Source organism: Psammomys obesus, unplaced genomic scaffold (assembly GCF_907164565.1).
Source record: "Psammomys obesus unplaced genomic scaffold, mPsaObe1.curated_primary_1811, whole genome shotgun sequence".
Lineage (NCBI taxonomy): Eukaryota > Metazoa > Chordata > Mammalia > Rodentia > Muridae > Psammomys > Psammomys obesus.
In genome coordinates, this window is record NW_026585644.1 from 32,273,788 (window position 1) to 32,296,870 (window position 23,083).

Genomic DNA, 23,083 nt, shown 5'->3' on the forward strand with positions numbered 1-23,083 from the left:
GGCCGGAGGAGCGGCGGAGTCCGCGGCGGCGCCGCCACCCTCGCGAGCGAGCGCGGCGCCGGGGAGCGCGGCCCAGCGGCGGCGGCGGAGGCAGGTGAGTGGCGGCGGCGGCGGGAGCCTCGCGGCGGGTGCAGCTGTCACGAGCCGCGCGGCCGCGGCGGCCCTAGGGGGCGGGGAGCAGCTGGCGCCCTCCGCCCGGGCTCCGCTTTCCCGGGACCCGTCCCCCGCCGCCACTTTCTCCGAGTCCCCCTGCCGGCCTGGCGCGGCGGCGGGGGGCGGAGGGCGCAGCTGTCACGGCACCAGCTGGGGGCTGCTCCCGGGCGGGCTGGCGGGCTGGCGCGCTGCGGAGCGCCGTCCCTGCGGCGCACTCCGCTTGCCCTAGTTAGTGGGGTGCGAGCATCCGCGGAGGGCGCGCGACCGCGGCCCGGGTGGGGAGCGGGCGCCCCGAGCCGCCGCCGAAAGGGGGAGCCGGAAGTAGGCGCGGGCGCCCCTCGGCCCCGACGAGCAAGCACGGTGACCTTGGCCAGCCCGTCAGCCTCTCTGAGTCTCGTCCGCCGGGACAGCGAATTGGGGGCGACCTAGGCACGCCTTTCTGTGGGTGCAGCTTTCGACGGCCTCTTTGCCTAGCCCAGCTACACTTGCCTTTCTCCTCTTGGGACTAGGGCTTCGGAGGTAGGAATGGGCGGATAAAGGAGATTTTTCTCTTGCGGCTGGGATTTGGTCCCCTTGCAGCGCTTTGAGGGAAGGACCCAGAAGGGAAGCCCACACGTTGGCCAGATGACTGGAGGTAGGGCTGGCTAGTGGTCAGTGATGGAACTTGAGCTCCCCATAGTCGCTTGGAAGAGACTCGGGGAAACTGGACACCGGGGTCCTCGGTCCTGACCACTCATCTGCTGCGGCTTGTTTAATTTTATTTGTATATGCTTTTTTTTTTTTTTTTAATCAGTCACTCCCATGGGCCAGACACCCTGTACTCTGACGATGTTAGAGGGAGACGGTGGGATTGACAATACACCCTGTGTGTGACAAGGACGAGGCGAGGTGCTGTGGCCAAAGAGTTTGCTAGGGAGGGAAACTTTAAGCTTGGGAGTATCTCTCTGGTTCGACTATCCTTGTAGAGACACTGAAGAAGCGAGGCAAGTGTCCTTGTGGGGAAGGTGACTTTTTTCTTTTCTTTCTTTTTTTTTTTTTTTTTTGTCTTTTGAAACAGTAAATTTTTTTTTTTTTTAATGTGAAGTATGATTTTGGCGAGTTAGGGGTTCGTGGGTGAATCCCTGTCCCAGCACCCTGAGTGATTGACAAGAGGAACCTGGTGATGATTTGTGAGGCATCGTGCTTTCACTTCAGCCATGAAGAAATCTTTTAAGTGTCTGTGCGAGACAGTACTGCAGTGAAGCCTAGATTATGTTGTAGAGTCATAGGGGTGGATTTCAAGGGTTAAATTTGTTTGAGGTTTGCTTTCTCGTCTGGAATTGGTTGGAGTTAGTCTTGAAAAAAAAAAAAGTTGGCCAAAGGGGCCTCTCATCTTCACAGAAGCTGTGGTGTGGTAGGAAGGGGGTCGGATTTCTTCATGTTGGGAATAAGGTGAAAAGAAAGTATTTGCGTATTTGCTTAGGTCTTTGGCTTTTGAGCTAGAAATAGTTTTGGGTTAAAGGTAGCCGTGGGATTTGATTCAGTTTCATAAACAGGCATTCCTCTAGCAATTTGCCATAAAGTAGGTAAAATGGAGTGTGTCTGCCTCATCTCTTGTACTTTGTGGAAAGGTCCAAGTTGGTTCTGTAACCTAAAGTCTGCAGTGTTTTCTCTCCAGCCCTTATTCAGACTTCAGGAGCTTGGAGAGAAAATCAAGGCCCTTGCTTGTGAGAGTCGGTATTTGGTTTGATTTTTGCAGACATTTTATGTTAATCTAGTACACGTATTTAATCCACGCTGAACTTTGGTTTATAGATGCAAAGCTTGAATTTTACATAATTTACAGTTAATCTCTTCCTTATTTCTGAGAAAATGTATAGGGTTGTGTCTGTAAAATTGCTTTTGTGTGTGTGGTTTAAGCCAAGGGGATGTTTTTAGATCTACAATTTTGGGTAAGCGGTTTTATTGAAAGAAAAAAAAAAGCTCTATGAAACTAATGATGATTGTTCACTTAAACTGGGATTATATAGACAATACATTTTTTTCCTCCTCCTTCTGCCAACATTTGTTTTCATTTCTCTCTCAATTCCAGGATTTTATTTCTAGAAATCTGGGCTGGAAACAGAAGCAGCAGTTTGTATAATCCCAAGAACTTGCTTCTGCCAGGAAGCTCTAAGGGCAGCACGAAGTGGGTGTGGTGTAAAGATACTGCTACTGTTGCAGCCATTTATTGGCCTGCTGGAGGAGTCTAGGGTCACAGTGTGCTTTTGCTGAAATTCCCAGTTTTCTTGTATGTGTTGATCTCTTGGTGGGCAGAGTATTAGGTTGCTATGGTGCTGACTGGTGGATCCTGTAAAAATGTTGGCCAAATTTCATGCTTCTAACTCTATAGTGAAGGGTGGCAAACAAGTCTAAATAACTTAAATATGTTGTTCCCAGGATGGAATGTTCTCTGCATGTCCTCTTGATCCTGTTAATCCAGTGAGCGTTCTTCACCAGGACTAAATGTTGAGTAAGTGATGAGGGTGGTGGAGAGGTGCTGAAAGGTTGAGTGGGACAGCAAGGATATCAGACATCCCTGTTTAAAAAAAAAAAAAAAAAATCTTTTTTCAGTCAGGCTGTATACCAGGTTGTACTACTGATTGTTTTTCAAGGACATTTAGCTCTTCTTGTTCAGTCGTCATCAGCTTCACACGCCATCTCTTGGGGCAATACTACCTCTGTTTCTTGTTTCAGTTTGCTTTAATTTTTGTCAAGGAGTCCAAGTTGCTTGGATGTGTTGCATATTTTACAGGGTTGGTTGGCTTTAAGCTATGGTCCATCTTAGGTTTCATTTTAGGGCAACTATGGGAGGTCCACCTGAGTGCACAAGACTCAGTAGAATTTCTAAGCTGTGAACAGAGGAGATCGCTGGGATGCTCGTTATTGTCTTGGCGTTGATAACCACAGTAATTCTCAGAGGGCCAGCTATTACTTTCCTGGAAGAGGTCCAAAATCATTGTGGTGGGTGCTTTTCTACATTACCTGCAAACACTAGGTGCCAAGATGGGTATGGGGTTGGATAAAATACTCCCGCTTCAGGAGGAGGTGGCAGAGCCTTATATGTGGTCTGGGTTACAATATTTTCTCCACTTTTATAACTCTCCTCGTTCATACAGACTAGGTTATACGAATGGGTGTCTTTGCCCTGTCACGTTAATCAATCATTTATCCTTTTGTCACAGGCCATTGAGGACAGGTCTTTGTGGCCTCTGGTTTTCTTCTTCTCACCATTGGAAGTGCTGTCTAGGCATTTTAAGCTTTCTCTTTATATTTTGTTAGACTGTGTGCCTGTTCCTTATTTATTCTATGGTGCTGGGTCATAAAATGGCCTGGTGGCAGCTGGGTACTACTCTTAGTTAATTTAAGGATATGCAACTCCCCCCTATAACCTAGTATAGTTTTGGAAGTAGCTTTTAAGTGTGTGGTATTTGAGTTACCATAGAGCATAGAAATTATTATTTTATATTTTTGCTGGACATATAGATCAATATAGGAAGTCATTATTAAGCCCTGACACCAATGTGTAAGTCTTGTTCCATTAATGCAAGGAAAGGAGGCTGTTGTATCCCTGTGCCCTCCTTGAACCCACCCATAGCAGAGTGTTTTTATTTACTTTGTGATGAGGGGCATTGAACCAGGGACCCTATGAATGCTGGGCAAACCATCTACCACTCAGCTGAACCCCCAATTCTTTCTCGTTTTGATTTTGAGGCAGTTGTGCTGAGTTGCCCAGGCTGGTCTCAAACTTTCAATCTTCCTGCCTCAGCTTCCTAGTACCCAGGATCATAAAGGAACAGTACTTTTGAAATTCTTTGAAGTGACAGGCTTTCTTAGTACAGTCATCGTATTTAATGATAAGCAGCTTATACCAAAATAGTCATTTTTTTGAGGTGAAGTTAATGAATCTAGTCATGCTCACCTTAGATATATGTTATTCTGTTAGCCTCCCCCCACTCCATATTTCATTGAGGAGGGGAGGGACATTGATATTATCAAGTGGCCCTGAATCCTATTGCTAGGAACAGAGATCAAACGGATAAAAATAGGTACAAGAATAGCGGTGTAATCCCAGCAGCAGAGTCAGAATCCTACTAACTGCAGATTATCTGATTTTCCCACAGTGATGCCTTAAAAAAACAAAAACAAAAACACTTGGTTTTTTATTTTTGTGTGGTCACACTCCTATCATGGCACGTATGCCTGAGTCAGAGGACAACTTCTGGGACTCCTCTCCTCCTACCGTGTGAGTTTCAGAGGTTGGACTTGGGTCATCAGACTTTTTAGCAAGTTACTCACCAAACCATCTCATGACCCAGGTGCTGTATTTTTACCCTGTTTGTAGCTTTTAACCCATTGGTGTGTAATTTTGAGGCAATTTTAGAGGTTGTTTTAGAAGTTGAACTTTGACTTTAGTCAGAGAGTGGGTTGGGTCATGACTCTTCCAGATTCCTAGTCCACGTGACCTTAAGTATTTAACTAAACTAAACCTTAGGTTTTCATATTTAAAACTGAAAGAATGTACTTACTCTCATGCTATTGTGCTTTTAAAAATAAAGCTAAGTAACACTGTTTAGCTGTGATCTGGTGGAGTAAAGCATTAACACTCATTAGCAAACCGGTGTTCCAAACCTAATCCACCAAGTCTCTGATTCTTTTCTTTGTAGTTTTTTTGGACCCCCACCCCCGTGAATAATCTGGCCTTGATCATTTGAATATAGAGTAGTAGGAGTCCTTGGAAGGGTCTGAGTTTCTTTGCCATCAAGTGAGCTATTGGTCAGATTTCACCTTTGTTTTTGTGCTAAAATTCTAATTTGTACGTTTAGCGCTATTTGCCTACATGCATTTGCCTTTCTAATTTATTCTTCACATAACCACTGGAAAAAATTACTTCTAAATGTCACTTGATGTTTTTAGTAAAGACTCTACAGATTTATCAAACCCTAAGACATTTAAATTGAGTCTTTTATATCCCATTCCAGAAAATTTTCTGTAGTTGACATCAGAAATGCTTTGTAACCTGTAAAGTGCTGCGTAAGTAGAGAAAGCATTATAGTCTCCCAGAGTCCAGTCTGGGGGCTACAGTAAGACCCTGTCTTAAAAAACAGTCACCTTTAGGTATGTTGCTTCTTAGCTTACATTTCATTGTCTTTACTTAAATTGTGTTTCCTTTTCTTTTATGTTCTCTTGATCTTCAAAAACAACCTCAAAGCTGGTATATTCTACAGCTTGATTCCCACTCCCTTGGCATCAGTCACTGTTCTATATAATCCATCCTTCATTCTTTCTCTGCCTCCGTCTGCTTCCTTCACTCCTTCCTTGATTGCACTGGAAAATCCTTGAGATTGCAGGAACCATAGCATTCAGGGTAGAAGAACTTTTGGGTTATTTAGAATAATCTTAATATTATAGAGGAGGTGACTACGTCCAGGCTAAAGTTTGGCTACCAAGATTTAAAATTTTAGGAATTCTAATAAATTTGAAGTAATCTCTGAGCTAAGGAAAGAATATAGTCATCCTTGGGACAAGCAGCCATTTATAGAAAATATCCAAAAGGGCTGGTGATAGAGCTTAGTGGTGAGCACTCGCCTAAGCTTACATAGGCCTTCAGTCCGCATCACTGGTAGGCATGAAGAGAGAAAATGTTTTTAAATTGTTTTTATATTGAATGTGTGCAGATTTCTTCTTGTCAGCATTCTCTAAATGATTCAGTGTGATAACATTTAAGAGCTTTGATAGTGTGCTAGGGTCTGTAATCCAGAAGTGCTTTAACATGTATAGGGTCAAGAGCAGAGGTTACATGGAAGCACTGTGCCGGTTACGTACAGCACTTGAACACCCACAGGTTTTGGTGTCTCCCCCGGTGTCTGGAATCAGTCTCCCACAACTACCAAGAGACAGTTTTATTTTGACCAGGAAGTAATTAAGACCATTTCCCCTCAAATTTTTCAAAAGATATTTGGAGAGGAATGCCTGCTCTTGCTCTCATTCATAATCAGCAAATATTTATTAAGTGTTGTCTCTGAGCCAGAAATTATACTAGCTCTACAAACTACATTTTTTTATATGAGGAAATAAGGTTCCGGGAAGTTACGTGGCTGGTGTAAGATCACACAGCTCATAGGCATTAGGATGGCATCGAAGCCTAGGATGGCTGACTGGAAGTCCCATCCAAACCTTTAAACTGGCATCTCCCCAACAGTGTTTGGCACACTTGGGTACATTAGAGTCTTCTTTTCTGGACTTTCTTTGGGTTCCATACAGATGCTGTGAGGACTCCTGCAACTTTATTGCTTTCTGGTAACCTAGGCACCATGTACACACCATTACCTGATGAAAGTGTTGCTTTAAGATTCTCATGTTCTTTCTGATCTCACCTTTGTGCTTTAGTAATGTCGATTCTTCTGTGCTTCTGTCCAGGGAAGCCTATCTTTGAATGGCTGGCTTTGGATTCTTAGCAATAAAATTCTGCCTTTTCAGTTTTGATAGTGTTTTAATAAAGCTTAAGGTATTTTCTTTCATTTGCAGCAAATTGTTTGATCATTCTCTGTGTTTGCAGTGTGTTTTAAATGGTCAGTCTAACTCAGAGTGTGTTAATATACTGTGTCTTAAAATTTTGGTTTGCCTATGTTGTTGAAATATTTACATACCTGTATTATAAATCATAGATTTCATTGTTTGTACATATATACTTAAATATATCACACTATATTTGACCAGATAGTTGAAGGATAAAATGCCCTTGGTTTATACAATGTGTAATACTGACTTGACTTCGGTAAGTTTGATTGGAGGAAATCAGGGAAAAGTTATTTGTTCTACAAATTCCCAGTTGTACCTCCATTTCTATTTTAGATGGTACAGGAAGTCTGTAATTGATTCTAAGTAGCTACTTGGCCATCCACTAAAGCTCTATTTAGATGAGTACACTGTTGAAGGTACTGTGCTGTTAAAAGATAAGGAAGTGAAATGATAAGATATAGATTCTATTCTTAAGGTGATTATGACCTAAAAGAAGCGATAAGGCAATGCAAATACCTGTAATATTAATTAAATGTGATGAGTGCTTTGATGCATTCTGGGACAGTAGTGTACTTGAGGATTCAGGGAGAGAGAGCAGTTATCTCATTTGAGAGAGAGATCAAGGCAGGTTTCATGGTGGGCTTGCTGGCCAGTGAGCACTGAAACCTGGGCAAGATTTCTGTGAGGGTGAGCTGAAGAGTGCAGCGCGCTCAGGAAGGTAAAGTGGAAAGGAAGCGAGGTCAGGAAAGCTGGGAGCTCCTAGTGTGTGACAAAGGGGACTGCATGAAGACAGGAGACATCTGACCAAGTGGGAGGGGGAAGCAGACACTCGAGTGGAAGTCATGTGATGCTGAAGGGCTTTAACGGGAGGAGACTGTGGGAACCGTGTGTAGTAAGTGTGTAGATCTGGATGAGAATGAGAAATGTCAGTTTCCCAAATTTATGTGGATCTTTTCTTGGCAGATTTTACATCCCAAATTTTATATTTTCATAATTTTTGAAATGATTCTGTATGTAAGGTTTACCACACTGGGAACTTTTTCACTTATTTTAAAGTGTATTTAAAAACAGATCATGTGTTTGTGAATACAAGTTAGTGTGAAATCTTTTTTGCATTCTTACACTTTTTTTTAAAGCAGCAGCTACTCCTTCAGACAGTGTATGATCATTTGACACCTTTAAGATTATTACACTTACTTTTGTATGTGGGTATTTTGCCTGCGTAGATGTCTACGTGCACATACCCACCACATGCATGCCTGCTGGACTCAGAGGCCAGAAGATGGTGTGGAACTGGAGTGGCAGGGAGTTGTTGCTGCCATGTGGGTGCTGGGAATCGAGCCAAGGTCCCTCTGGAAGAGCCCTCAGTGTTCTTCACTGACAAGCTGCAGCCGCCTCTCCAGCCCTTAGTTTACTGGTTTTAGTCTTAGTGTTTTGAGACAGGATCTCACTGTGTAGCACTGGCTGGTCTGGAACTTACCTTGTAGACCAGGCTAGCTTTGAACTTATTGCCCTGCCTCTCCTGAGCACTAGGATTAAAGGCATGCACCACCACACCCAGCTTCATTTGACATTTTAAAACTGATGCAATAGAGTTGTTTTCAGTGCAGAAATGTCTTCTTGTCTCAACACAACTGACTGTATAAGTGAGATTGGTCAGACAAATTGGAAACCCCCAGCTTTCAATATTCTTTGTGATTTATTTATGTCCTTCTGTATTCCAGAAAGGACTTAAGGCAAGATATGTCATTAAGTCTTAGGATCTTGGGCGGCTGAAATGGTTCAGTAAATAAATGTGCTTGCTGCCAAACCTGACCACCTGCGCTCAATCCCTGGGACCTACCTGATAGAGGAAAAGAACAAGCTTCCCCAAATTATCTTCTGACCTCTACACAATGCTGTGACACGGACACACACACACACACACACACACACACACACACACACGTACTTTTGAAATGAAAGAGTCTTGGACCTTGTTTCAGCTGTGTGTATACAAGTTGTGCCCTTAGCTCTGTGTAAGTTGAGAGAATGGTGTTGTCTTGTGCCAAACTGTTACAAATGGTTACAGCACAGTTGGAGAGTGCAAGGAAAATTAAATGTAAGGAACAGATAAAGCAAAGGGTCTTGGAGTAAGGCTCTGATGTGTGACAGTGTTTCTGAAGTTGGAGCTACATCATACTGTTTGGGAGATGTAAGAGAGACTGGAAGTCTATGAACAGGTTCTTTCACTTTCAGTCTTTTGTGATATTGTGCAGTTTTGGGAAGTGTGGGTAAAGAGAATCTTGGATTTACTATTTTACATGGTAGACAGACCCCTGACACCATTTTGTATTGCGTGGTCACCATGCAGCTCTGTATTTCACAGAGAGTAACTGGTTACCGTCAGACAAGCCATTTAAGAATCACCTAGCTTGATGATGGCTTCACCCACAAAAAGACCATTTGCTGACATTTTCTGTGAGACGTGGTTGTGTGGGGTGTGCAGTCTAATATACAAGCACACTTAATCTGCCCCTTTGTGATAACAGCACTTTCTTAACAGTGGCTCAAAGAGTAATTACCTTCTGGAAGAAAACAGAGTTCAGTACTGTGGAGAGAGGATATGGAAAATGGTGTTTGGAAGCATTTCTGTCCTATTGGACTTAATTGCTGTTAATGATGAGTGTTAATTTGAAGAACGTTTTTATGCGAACACTTGTATTCACAAACGAAGTTTCCTAACCTGTATAAAAACCTTGTAAAAGAGACGTTTTAGTGGTTTTGAGCCCATCTGCTGGAAATATAAAAAGGTAATTTCATCTGATTAGCTTGTAAGAACAACTGATTGCCATCAGGAAATATGGAAATGCAGTAGCTGAATTTTAGCAAAAAGCCTTTGCGTAAATGGTGAGTGGAATTGCAATTGAATATCATGTTTTATTCAGTGCAGCCAGTAATGGAGTTCTTCTTTGGGTTTTATTCATCTTTGCAAAGTATGTTTTTCAGCTGTGCTAACCATTAAAACCAAGCAAAATAGTTTTTTATTATAAAAATGAGCTGAATTTAGTACTAGAGCCTCAAGCTATACTATTTTAAAAACTATGAAAGCAAGATTCAAAACAAAACAAAAACCATGATTAGTTGTAATACTGTCAAAAAAGTAGTGGAATTGAAATAGTATTTATTAGAAAAGGCACATAACTTTTCATGAATCAGTGAGTAAAGTAATTATCTGGTTTGTTGTAGTTGATGATTCTTAACTTTATATTTTGTATAAGTTTCATGAAGCACATAATTTGTCAGTTTTGTATACAGTGTGTATATATCATAAATAGACATATGTTTGATTTGCTGTAAAAATTTTTTAAAGTTATAGGATATATGATAAAATATTTGCCACATATGTAGTTGTTACTTTACCACATATGTAGTCTTAACTTGTTTATGGGTTAAAAGCCTCTAGATTGGCTTTAGTTTATAAACACTTCACATGTAAAATTTGGTGAGCTTATCATTTCTTTGGGAGAGGGTCTACAGATTTCACCAGATTCTAGAAAGGACCCATCGATCCCCTCTGTTGCCGAGGACAGGGACCTCAATAACACCATTCATCCAGTTTCACCATCTTGCCAAGTTTAATGGATATATCTGATGTCATTATTCAAGCCCGCAGTATGACTGGTTTTGCAGTTTTTCCATTTTGCAATAGATGTGATTGCAAATGCCTTTGGCCTTTACAGGTGTTTGAGCTCTGTTTGTTGCACAACTGCCTGGCTCTACATTACTTGGTTTCTTTTATATAGAATTTCTCCCTCAAGCCTTTCTTCCACAATTTTACAAAAGTATGAATGGGGAAAGAAAGGTATGTGGTGTGTGTGTATGTGTGTGTGTGTGTGTGTGTGTGTGTGTGTGTGTGTATCTAGGAAGTTGTGCTGAATGGGTTGGAATTCAGAATTGCATGCTTAAACACCCATTAGCCCCTGAATCTCAGCCATGCTGGAGTTCTTAGACTCTGATATGGCATGCTAAAAGCTTTCTGAATTCTATGGGCATATTACCTTGACCCTTCTTTTCCACTGTAATTATAATTCAGGCCTAATTACAAATGTGCTATTAAAGTTGTTCCATAATCCATACTGAGTCCCTTCTTTGGTTGTTTATTTTATTTTTAAATTATTTATTTAGTTCTGGAGAGCTAAAGTTAAGAGCACTGGCTGCTCTTTCAGAGAACTCAGGTTTAGTTCCCAGCACCCACATGGTGGCTCACAACTGCCTGTAGCTGCTGTTCTTGGAGATCCAGTTCCCTCTCCTGGCTGCCACCAAGCACACACACAGTACATTTACATGCAGGCAAAACACTCACACACATAAAATAAAATAACTATTAAATAAAAAATTATTTGTGTGTGTTGTGTGCCGTGTGTACATATGTATTTCCAGGAATTGGTTTTCTCTTTCCACCATGTGGGTCCCAGGAACAGAATTCAGTACTGGCAACAAGTACTTTTGCCTGCTGAGACATCTTGCCAGCCTCCTCTGGCAATTTTAGCTAAAATTTTTGCTAAATTTTATTGGGAAAAAAAAAAAAAAAGATCCTGGTATTTGCAGGCATGTGCATGGTGTTCCTGTATGTGAATGCAGGTGTGTGTGTGAGTGCAGGGTGTGCATACAGAAGCCAGAAGTTGATGCCTGGTGTTTTCTGTGATCAGCCTCCACCTTCTCATAAGTTGAGACAGGGTTTGTTGGCGCCCTGGCCAGCCGAGCACTCTTCCACAGGCTCCCACACCACCTGGTGTGTGCACGGGTGCTGAGGATTCCGGGACACATGCTTGTGCTTTCCCTGTTGAGCCATCCCCGGGGCCCCTGGCATGCGAATTTGTACTTGTGTTGTATTACTTTACTAAAAGGCCTTCCATGGTCCTCATTACTATCAAAATAAAGTTGTACCATAGCCTAGCACATAAAGCTTTCCACTGTCTGGCACTGATCTGTTGTCTGGCTTTATTTTCAGTTAGTCGTCCACAGTAGAGTGTATGAACTAAAATTGTTGACTTATTGTCCCCTAAATATCCTTTTTCTTTCTTTGGAATATTCTCCCTTATTCTGATGTGTACCCTTGGAACTATACCTGTTCTTTAAAACTTCACTCAGATTTCTCAGTTCTGTTAAATTAAAACATAAAGGTAGCATGTTCCTTTCGTGAACTCTTTTTACCTTTCCTACTCATTTTCGTATTTTATATATATATATATATATATATATATATATATATATATACTTTTTGCATGTCCTGTCCCCCATAGTATGGTATAAAATGAGCAAAAAAGTTCATGTTTTATAATTTTGTGGTGTCTTTGGCTCAATTAAAACATTCAGCAAATGATACTGATTAATTTATAATGCTGCTTGTATGTGTGTGTGTGTGTGTTTCTGGAATACTCAGAGATTATGTTTTTCAGGGATTCACTTTATTGGTCTCAAGATATTTAGTGACTTGAAGATTGACTGTTACACGGAGAACATGTAAGACATTGACTGTAAAGGGTTATGCTGAAATTCCTGGAATAGCTGTATGGTTAATACATGCTGTTGTTTAGGAGGCTGAGGCAGGAAGAGCTGTTTGTTTGTTTTGTTTTTGTTTTTTTTTGAGACAGGGTTTCTCTGAGTAGCCTAGACTGTCCTGGACTTGCTTTGTGGACCAGGTGGCTGTGAACTCACAGGGATCCACCTGCATCTGCCTCCCTGAATGCTGGGATTATAGGCATGTGCCACTGTGCCCAGTGAGATGGGGAGATTTTAAATTTGAGGCTAGTCTGGGCAACCGGAACAAGGAAAACCTTATCTCAGTATTTTTTCAAAGGTGGCAGTGGCAAGGGATATAGCCAGAGTGCTTGCCTAAGCATGTATTGGGCCCTGGGTTTAATTCTTAGAACTGTTGCTCAAAACTTGAAAGCCAAAGAAAAAGAAATCTGAGATAACCTGGTAAATTATTATTCTTAGTATAGAGCTCCCCTGTCACGGAGAGAACAAACAAACGTGTTCCTTTCTGCTTCTGTCTTTAGAGCTGTTGGAGCAACAGAGCCTAAGATCTTGATCATTACTACTTTTCTGTTTGTTTGTTTACACATATTCTTTACATGAGAAGGTATTTTCTTATTGAATACCAGTTGTTTGAGGCACTGTAACGTTATTCTTCAAGTTCCTGTTTATTGGGAAGATATGAATCAGGCCTGGAGACATGGCTCAGAGGTTAAAGCATGCTGATTAATCCAGGTCTCTTCCAGATGACCTGGATTCAATTGCCAGCACCCATATGTCAGCTAACAACGACCTGTGACTCCAGTTCCTGTTGGTGGCTCTGATGCGCTCTTCTGGCCACCATGGGCACCAGGCACACTGATGGTACACAGACATAGATGCAGATAAAACACCCATGCACATAAAAATAGCTAGAGCTTTAAAAAATAAAAAGATTATTATCTGTATAAGGCAGTCTCTTTTGTTTTAAATTTTACACAAATTAAAAAAATAATGTAAAACAGTGCAAAAGTGTCACATGTGAGTATATATTTCAGCACACACACTTTTAGCACACATTCTGTCATCTGAGATGTATTAGTACCATAAAGCTGAAACAGTCTTATGAGGTGGATCTGAAAAAAGAAAAAGAAAAATACTTTTTTTGGCTTGTTTCTATTTGTTTTGATTTGTTTTTCAAGACAGGGTTTCTTTGTGTAACCCTGGCTGTTCTAAACTCGCTTTGTTTGACCAGGCTCGCCTCAAACTCACAGAAATCCACCTGCCTCAGCCTCACGGATTACTGGGATTACAGGCGTGCACCACCACACCTGGCTGGCTTGTTTCTATTTTCACCTGTATTCTTTCCTTCCAACCCGGTTGTAAATTACGAAGGGGAGAGATGACTGTTATTCCAGTTTGTACTTTAGTGCTTTCGTAGTTCTCATAGTGTATACTTATAAAGTTGTTGCTGATGTCCAGCTTGGAGCCCAGTGTGGTTTGGATAGACTTCCTGGAGGAAGTGGATTCAAGTTAGAATTTGTAGGATTTGGAATGTGCTTATGGCATAGTTCATGGTATGTGAAGAAGGAGTTTGGTACATAAGTAGATAATGGAGGTTTGACGTAGTTTTTGAAGTAGCTTCTTTGATTACTATGGCTTTCCCCAAAGTGATACACGTTACTTCCCAAAGTAGTTATAGAGCACTATATAAGGGGCTAGGAAGTATGGACAGAAAAGATAAATCAACAGAGTGTGGCTTTGCCTGTCATGGAAGAACTAATTTTCTTTATTGAGATGAATATCAAAATGAGGAGGGTCTGTTTGAGAGTTATTTAGAGCTGGAGAGATGCTCAGAGGTTGAGAGCACTGGCTGCTTGTCCAATGGTCCTGAGTTCAATTCCCAGCAACCACATGGTGGCTCACAACCATCTATAATGAGATCTGGTGCCCCCTTTTTGCGTGCAGACACACATGCAAGCAGAACACTGTATACATAAATAAATAAATCTTAAAAAAAAGAAAAACCCTGTTTTGAGAGGCGTTTAACCACAGTAAGCCCTTTATATCTGCTAAATGAAAATTTTAAAAAGATTTATTTAATTTTATGTGTATGAGTGTTTTGCATGTATGTATGTATATGTACTGTGTGCTTCCTGATGTCTGCAGAGGCTATAAGAGGCATTGGATCCCCTGATATGGAGTTATAGATGGTTGTGATTCATAATGTGGGTTCTCTGGAAGAGCAGCCAGTACTGTTATCCTCTGAGCTTTTCTCCAACTCCCAAATACAATTTTTTATTGTTAAATTTATTTATAAAAAAAAGCTTGTAAATGCTGAATTTTAACATCTAAGTCAATTAAAGGGCAAATTTTACTAATGTCTCTACTATAGCGGTATATAAGATAATAAGTTCTAGTTTGCTATTGTAGAGTAGATATTTGAAAGTCATAGATAGTGAATATTTGCTTTGGTATAAATGCTTCAGAGCTTTCCTACTTGCAGGACTCAGTTGATAAGATTATAGGACAAGGGAAGAAGGAATAAAGGGCTTTGGGATACCAGCAGAGACTTAACTGATGTCAGAAAATTCTCTGGAGGTCTTCACTTACCTTTGTCGTTGAGAGTTAAATTAAGTCTGTGTTCCTTTTTTTTTTTTTGGTTGTCTTTCCAATGTTGCTTTGATAAGGCCTGTTGGGGAATTATTAAGATTCTGTCCACTTGTGCAGAACTAGGTCGCTGCCTTTGTTACTGTTCCATTGCTATGAAGAGACACCATGACCAAGACAACTTACAAAAGAAAATGTTTACTGGGGTTCACAGCTCCAGTGGTTAATCCCTGACCACCATCGTGGGGGGAGGTGTGGTGGCAGGCAGGGTGGACACTGGAGCAGCAGCTAGGAGCTTCCATCTTATCCCACAGTTGGTGGCAGAGAGAAAGCTAACTATAATGACATGGGCTTTTGAAACTTCAAAGCCCACCCCCAGTGATGCACTTTCTCCCAATAGCCCTCACCTTCTAATCCTCATCAAATGGTTCCACCAACTGGGACCAAGCATTTAAACATGAGCCCTTGGGGGCAATTCTCATTCAAACCACCACAGACATGTAGCTCTTTAAAGTTGATGAAACTATAAATATGTTTTCCTCAGTTTTGTTTATTTTCCCTTTTAAAAAATTATTTATATTTTTATAAATTATAGTTTATTCACTTTGTATCTCTGCTGTAGCCCCCTCCGTCATCGGCTCCCAATCCTATCCTCCCTCTGTCATGCCCCTCCCCAAATCCGCTGATAGGGGAGGTTCTCCTCCCCTTTCCTCTGACCCTAACCTATCAGGTCTCATCAGGACTGGCTGCATTGTCTTCCTCTGTGGCCTGGTAAGGCTGCTCCCCCATCAGGGGGAGGTGATCAAAGAGCCAGCCTCTGAGTTCATTTCAGAGAAAGTCCCTGTTCCTATTACTAGGAAACTCACTTGGACACTGAGCTGCCATGGGCTACATCTGTGCAGGGGTTCTAGTTTATCTCCATGCATGGTCCTTGGTTGGAGTTTCAGTCTTAGAAAAGACCCCTGTGCCCAGAATTTTTTAATCTGTTGCTCTCCTTGTGGAGCTCCTGTCCCTTCCAGGTCTTCCTATCTCCCCCTTCTTTCGTAAGATTCCCTGCACTCTACCCAAAGTTTGGCTGTGAGTCTCAGCATGTCCTTTGATACTTCAGTCCTGCATACTTTAGAACTTGGGCTTTACTTCATACTACGTTATAATATTTTTTCCCTTTGAATTAAAAAGTAAACCATATATATGATACTTGATTGCATTCTACTAATGAATTTGAATAAGTGGAAGTATATAGAGTTAAAAGGTGAAATTTTAGTAAAATTACATGGCATGTGTTAATTTAGGCTATTTAATGGTACCTGCTCTCTATTTTTTATTTTAGGTGGTAGCATGGTCTTTCATAATTCCCTGTTCCCTTGGACATATCAATTGTTGCATAATGGATGGCCATGTGACCAAAACAATTTTAGTGTACTTACCTGAGAGGAGGGGGCCAGACTCATCTTGTTGGCATTGCTGAATTGGATGGACATAGAAGAACACCATGAGGGTAGTACAACTGCTTGGGAAAGAATGGGGCTGTTTGCATCACTGTGACAAATATAGGAGAATATCATCTCAAAGGGGGAAGTATTTAGTTTGGCTTGTGGTGTTAGGCCTCAGTCTCTTGTTTGTCCTTTCCTGGCACTGTGAGGCAGGAGGTCATGGCGGGAATTTTGTGGTAGAGCAAAGCTGGACTTCGAATAGAACCCAGAAAGCAGAAAAGGAAAAGGGGCCTGGAACAAGGGCATGCCTCCTAGTCACCTGTCCCTTTCAATTAGACTCTGCCTAACGTTTTTGTCATCGCTCAATGGTACCAGTATCTGTGGGTGCTAAGCCTTTAAACACATGAGTGTTTGGGGGAATGTTTTAGATCTGTACAGTAAGAGAGGCCAGCACACAGACTGACCGAGCACAGTCTTGTGTGCCTGAGCACAGAGAATCTTTGGATCCTGTTGAATCTTAAATAAGACCTAGTCATTATTTCTCAGTTAAACGAGCTAATCAGATACTTAATTTGCTAGTGCTAACGTGAACTGGGTTGCTGGGTTTTGGAATCAAAAGACTCTTGACTGCTCTAGATCTGTTGTTCATATACAGACAAACACGCATTCACTCAGACACAAAAAGGAAAATACCTTATAAGTTATTATTGGTCCTTTTCCCCTTACACTCACAGTATTTTTGGATGCTAGACTATAGAGGAGCCATTTTATCTTTCCAATGGCTGCCTGACTTTACAATTGAATGTATATTATGTCATTTATTTAACCAGTGCCTTTTGATGAATATTGAGATTAAGGTGTTTTTTTTTAAATACCTGCTTTTAAGAAATATTTATATAATTTGTCTGCATTTGTGTGTATGTGTGTAGGCGCACATGTGCTGGCCTACTTATGAAAGTCAGAGGACAACTTGTGAGAGTTGGTTCTGTCTCTCTCCTTGTCAGTCCCAGAACTTGGGATCCCAGGTCCTCAGGCTTGGCAACAGTCACCTTTACCAGCTGAGTCAAGTTGCTATTCCAACCAAGTTAAACATTTTTTTTTTCTGTTTCAAATATGTTTTAGTAAATATCTTGTATTTATTAAATACACGCCCATGAGAATATTGGATATGCACACATAAAACCTGATGTTCATTCAAACTGTCACTTCAAAGGCTACATTCATTTGCATTTTCACTAACAAGATATAAATGCAGCTGTTTTCCTTACCTTTGTTAAACCTGTGTATTATCTGTCATTGCTATTGGATGTATCTGCTGGTTGAAATGATGACTTTGTAGTACCTTGACTATTGGTAAAGTTGATAATCTTATCAAATATTTGTTGTATTTTGGATTTCCCATACTAAAGTTCTACTATTCGTATTTGTTCACTATTCTCTTGGGCTGCTTGCCTTCTGGCCTTTATTATTATTATTAATTGCTTCTTTCGTGGCCTTAATATACTTACTTACTTTGTAGTTGTGCTTACACACACTCGGGATGGCTTCGGAAGACTGCTAATCAGTTCTTTTAGAAATATATGAAACTATTTCAAAACTCTTACATATTTTTACATATATCTCTAGATTTTAGTTGACATATTTAATAACTAGATGTCTGTAGAAGTCAGTTAACTAGTCTATAGGTGTTTAAATTAGTTAATTTTACAACTGAGCTGGGTTTTTGGAAACTCTGAAAATTTTCTGTGTCAGAATTTTACGATCATTCCAGCCAAGCATGTTGATACATATTGTAGTCTCGGAATTTAGGAGCCAAAAGCAGGGAAATTGGCAGGAGAAGGCTGGCCTGAGTTACACAGTCAGTTCAAGGCCAGTCTACAGAACTAGTGAGAGTCTGTCTTAAACCAAAACCAAGGGTGAAGAATGTAGCTTAGTGGTAGGGCACTTGTCTAGTGTGTGTGATGTCCTGTGTTCATTTGCTAGCAGTGTGCGCACACACACAGACAAATATGCACAGACACACATATCCACGAGATTATGGGCTCTGCACACATAAAACCTGATATTCATTCAAACCATACAGACAAACACGCACGCACGCACAAGTTATGAGCACACTGTATTGTAGAATGTTGGCAATGAACTGACTGCTAGTTAATGGGTAACTATTCAGGACTATTTTCAGTTGTGGCCCTTGGCCAGCTCTGTGCAGAGGTGGGTTGGCTGCCTACTTTGGTATGTTCTTGATTCCTTAATTTTCACAAGAAAATATTATTTTGTACTTGGTTGACTGTATATATGCATATATGCACATGTTATCATTTTGCTTCACTCAAGCAAGTGTGCATTTACTTTTGGCTCTGTTAATTTTTTTTTAATATACCTAGTAATCAGAGTTATCATTTTCTGGAGAACTACTGATAACACACTCAGTACATTGTTTTAAAGCCAATCAGTTTTTACCTGGATTAAATCAGAATATATGAGAACTATGCATGTTGACTGCATTGTTTTAGAGCGGGGTAAAATTGCTCTTGCAGAACCTTTCTTTAGTATAATTCAATCAACATTTATTACATTATAACAAATGTTATGTAATGAGAGCCATTAAAACAAACAGCACTGTGAAATTTACTACACTTCTTACTGTAGCATTCTTGCTGAGAATTATCTCCTTTATCCCAGTGCCCTTGTTAGTTTTGTTACTACTGCTACTATGGGAACTGTTAACAGCTGATCTGCAGGGCTGATAGTCAACACAAAACGAGCTAATATTTGGTCAACAAATACTACTTTTAGCTGAAGGCAGATGCTTATGTCCTCACCTTATTGATGAGGATGAATGGTTTAAGAGTTAGGCTGGGGCCTCTGCAGCTGGAGTTGTGAACTTGACTCTGCTCTGCTCTGCTGATTCCTGTTGGTGCTTTAGATTTTCATGTAGAAAGCATTTCCTGAGTTTTTGCAGACAAAGGCTCAGCACATGATGTCGGGTGTGTGTGTGTGTGTGTGTGTGTGTGTGTGTGTGTGTCAAGATGAGCTATTATTATTTTCTTGTTTTGTTTTCAGCATTGTTAACATTAGAACCCTTGATCTAATGTTATTGTCCCTGATCTTCGTGCCAGGAAAAGCCCATTTTCCTTTGACCAGCTTGTTTATACTACATAGTCACCACAGCTCTTAAAACTGATGGTATTTCTGTCTTCAGAGGGGAGCTCTCAGAGCCTAATGGGTGGCCTTTCCCTTACAATAGTATGGGAATTTGTGCCATGTGGTTTACTGTAGACTCAGTCCTAACATTCTTACTTCATTTTCTCTTTGCTCAATTATTTTCTTTCTTTTTGTTTGTTAGTTACCTTTGTGTAGATGTGTAGACCAAATACTCAAAGAAGCAATTTAAATGAAGAAAGATTTGTTTTGGCTTATGATTTCAGAGGTTGCGCCAATGGCTGTTGCCACTGCGTCGTGGCAGTGGGTATATGTGGCAGAGGAAAGTTACTTCTCTTGTGGCGGACAGGTAGCGGAGAGAAGAAAAGAACTAGGGACCTAGTGTAACTTTCAAAGTCACACCCCAATGATCTGCTTCCTCCATCTGTAGCCACCCCCAAAGTTTCCACACCTCCCAAGTAGTACCACTAGCTGAAGACCAATCGTTCACAACATTTCATATTGAAACCATCACAGATTGTAATGCACCCCTGTGAGCTGTCTCAGATATTGGGGGGGGGAGCAGTATGGAAATGAATGGGTTTTAGTATAATACACACCCATATTGAAATGTCATATTACTCTTCATTATTTGTTCCTTAAGATGACTACTCGTAAGTAGGTACTAAAATTTCCATCTCTCACCAGAGTAGATAGGTTACTTCTAGATCAGTTCCTGTTACAGCTAATCCTGTTGAAGGCATGGATTTTCTCTCAAAGGAACAGTTACATACATGTTCCTTTGTAGCTTCTCTTGTATTTTATTTTTATTTCCTTTGGTCTTTGCTTCAGCCATCTCTTACAGATTTGGGGGTGGGACTTGTTTTAAAAACTTGTACATCTAAAGTCTTTGGGAACACTCTAAAATAAAACTTTTTCATATTCAGCTACAGCATAGGCAATATGAAGGTTATACACTGTTACTCTATTTCTTTTTTTAAAAAAGTGTCAATTTGTTGATTTACAAAGAAATGTTCTGAAGTCTAAATATTCCTAGGTCTTCAGGTTATGTGACTAGTGTATTTGTTCCCTCAGGACAATATACATGAGGTTGCATTATGGCCTCTTTTTGTGGGAGAATTAAAAACATTTAAATTCCTCTCCCTCTTCACCTCTTCTCTCCCTTTGTAATTTTATCTTTTGAGGAACCTGGGTGGTTTACCCTATAGAATTTTCTGCAGTCTGGGTTTTGATTTAGTTTATCATGCTGCCATACCCCCTGTCTGGTAAGTTGATATTTTGATGTGAAAACATGGCTAAGGCTTAGTTTGTGGGGAGAAGAGTACAAGACATATATAATGCCTAGCTACCCTTTATGATGTTAGCAGCTGTTGCCATTGCTATGGCTTTTGATTCTTAGAATACTAAATGATCACCATGCTGTTTAGCTGAGAAGGCAATGTGCAGCAATGTCGTCATACACTTAGAAACAGAAATGCTTGGGCTATTTGGGAAAAAGCAATGTTGTCAGGAATTGAGTAACACCTAGTTTTGGTCTTGGCTCCCTGCACAGAGCTCTTTGTCTTTGCATAATTAATAAGAACAAGGGCAACAGCAGCTAATACTCATTAGTGCTTATTTTATGCCAAATTCTGTGCAAAGTAACTTATGTATATCATGTAATCTTATTTTTGTAGCTACAAGGCAAACATTATCATCTTTTTATTTTGCACTTCAGAAAAGTTAAGTGTCTAAGGCCATGCTGCTAAGAAATTGGATATCAACTCTGCTCCATGCCAATCATGCACTGATAAGCATCTTGTTCATGCCTGTAAAATGGGTACATGCAAAGGAGCTGTATCGGCCTTGCAGAGTTAGCGATAATATGTTGTTTGTAAAGTTGCCTTGAAAAATGGTGTCGATGTTAAAATGAGATGCAACTGAGCTGAGCGTACACAAGTAAAGGAAGATGGTAGATGCCCTTGTTTCTAAGAGAGTGTAAATTTTGGATGGAAGGAAACCTCTAATCATTTTCTAACTTATTTCTCCATAACTGTTGCTGCTGAAATGTGGGGGAGCTTGTTTCTTTTGCTAAAACAGAGAATGGCAGAGACTTTATAGGTGGTAGACATCATGTCAGCGATTGCCTAAAACTCTTGTGTGAGCTGTGATGCCAGTTCCTCCATGGCCGATTGCATAGGCCCGGTGAAGATGTGCTTGAGAGAGCAAGACTAAATTAACGATTTATCTCTTTCTCCAAAAGGGCAGATAGCACAAGTAAATTAGTAATTGAATTTAGAATATTTTACCTCCTTTGCTGAGTAGGTGGGTGCGTTATATGTTAAAGTTATTTAAACACAAAATTGTAAATTTGTATGTTTGAGCTCAATTTTGAAAGCAATAAAGCTGTTAAAAATACAGACCACTAATATTTGTATATATAATAGAGGAAGATGAAAAGAAAAAGCTGTGTGTTATCACTTAACAGTAAATTGCTAGTGAGGACATGGAAAACTGCTGTGAGGAGCTCTGAGACTGTGGCCAGGCTCAGTGGCAGAGGGTCCGATGATTTAATTACAGGTATGCAGAGGGATGAATATGTGCTTTGGTTTATTTATTTTATTTTTTGCTGAACTTTGGAAATAGGTTACTACAATGTTCCAAGGCACAAATGGGATCTTTGGTTTTTAATTCATTGCTTCCTGCAGTTCTTCCATTACTCTGTAAGTCATGTAGCGTTATGCCATTTACGATGGAGAAATAACTAGGATTTCATTGTGATAGTTCCAAAAGAACTTTCTTCTTTATTTACTTTTAATTAAAAAAAACCCTTAGATTTATTTATTTTATTTAATATGTAGGAGTATCTTGCCAGCAAGCAGGTATGTGCACCATGTGGGTACCTGCCCACGGAGGCCAGAGGAGGGCATCAGATCACCTGGACTTACTAATAGTTGTGAGCCATCATCCAGGTACTGGGAATTGCATCCAGGTCTTCTACAAGAGTAGCAAGTGCTCGAAACTGCTGAGCCATGTTCCTAGCCCCTACCTTCTTTGGGGGGTGTTTTCTTTGTTTGTTGAGACAGTGTCTCGCTTCGTAGCCCTGATTGGCCTGGAACTCATAGAGTTCTGCTTCTAAGTGCTTGGATTAAATGTGTACCATTATACTTGGCTCCTTTTTATTTTTATTGAGATATAACTCAAATATCATAAGTCACTCTTTGAAAGTCTCAGGTTTGGTGGCCATTGGTGTGTTCTCTGAGTGATACCACTGTCACCACTACCTAATGATAATAGATTATTTCAAATATCTCCAAGCTGCTCTGTCTGTCTCCAAGCCATCACAGCAGCCACACCATCTGTCTCTGGTCTCTCCAAACTGCCACTCACCACACGCCACCACCTTCTCTTTCTGGGCTCTCATATCTATATCTTCAGAGCCCTAGACTACACCTCTCTCTGTGCTTCACGAGGCAGGCCTTTACCAGCTGTCAAAGACCATGCCCCGCATGAGACAATTTTCAGCTGTGGACAAACTAAAGTCCCACAATTGGGATTAAAACAAAAACACATTTACATAACAACTGAGTTTTTGAAGAACCCAAAACTTCCATTACAGATTCTCTGAGTCTTTAGCCAAAATGAAGAAAGTGACATACACAAAATGAAGGCTGTGTCAGGTTTTCATCCTGCTTTCAGTTTCC

General features: G+C 40.7%; 1 protein-coding gene across 6 annotated transcripts in view; it reads left to right on the forward strand.

Annotated features, from left to right (window-relative positions):
• The first annotated feature begins 19 nt into the window (after window positions 1-19).
• Ncoa1 (nuclear receptor coactivator 1) overlaps window positions 20-23,083 on the forward strand; it is a 228,032-nt gene continuing 204,968 nt past the window's right edge. For 5 of the 6 annotated variants that reach the window (XM_055626162.1, XM_055626146.1, XM_055626187.1 and 2 more), the window contains exon 1: window positions 20-94. The gene's annotated coding sequence lies outside the window, so the exon portion shown is untranslated. Of the gene's footprint in view, window positions 95-652; window positions 673-23,083 lie in introns of those variants that run through there. The other variant, XM_055626156.1, reaches the window with a different exon arrangement.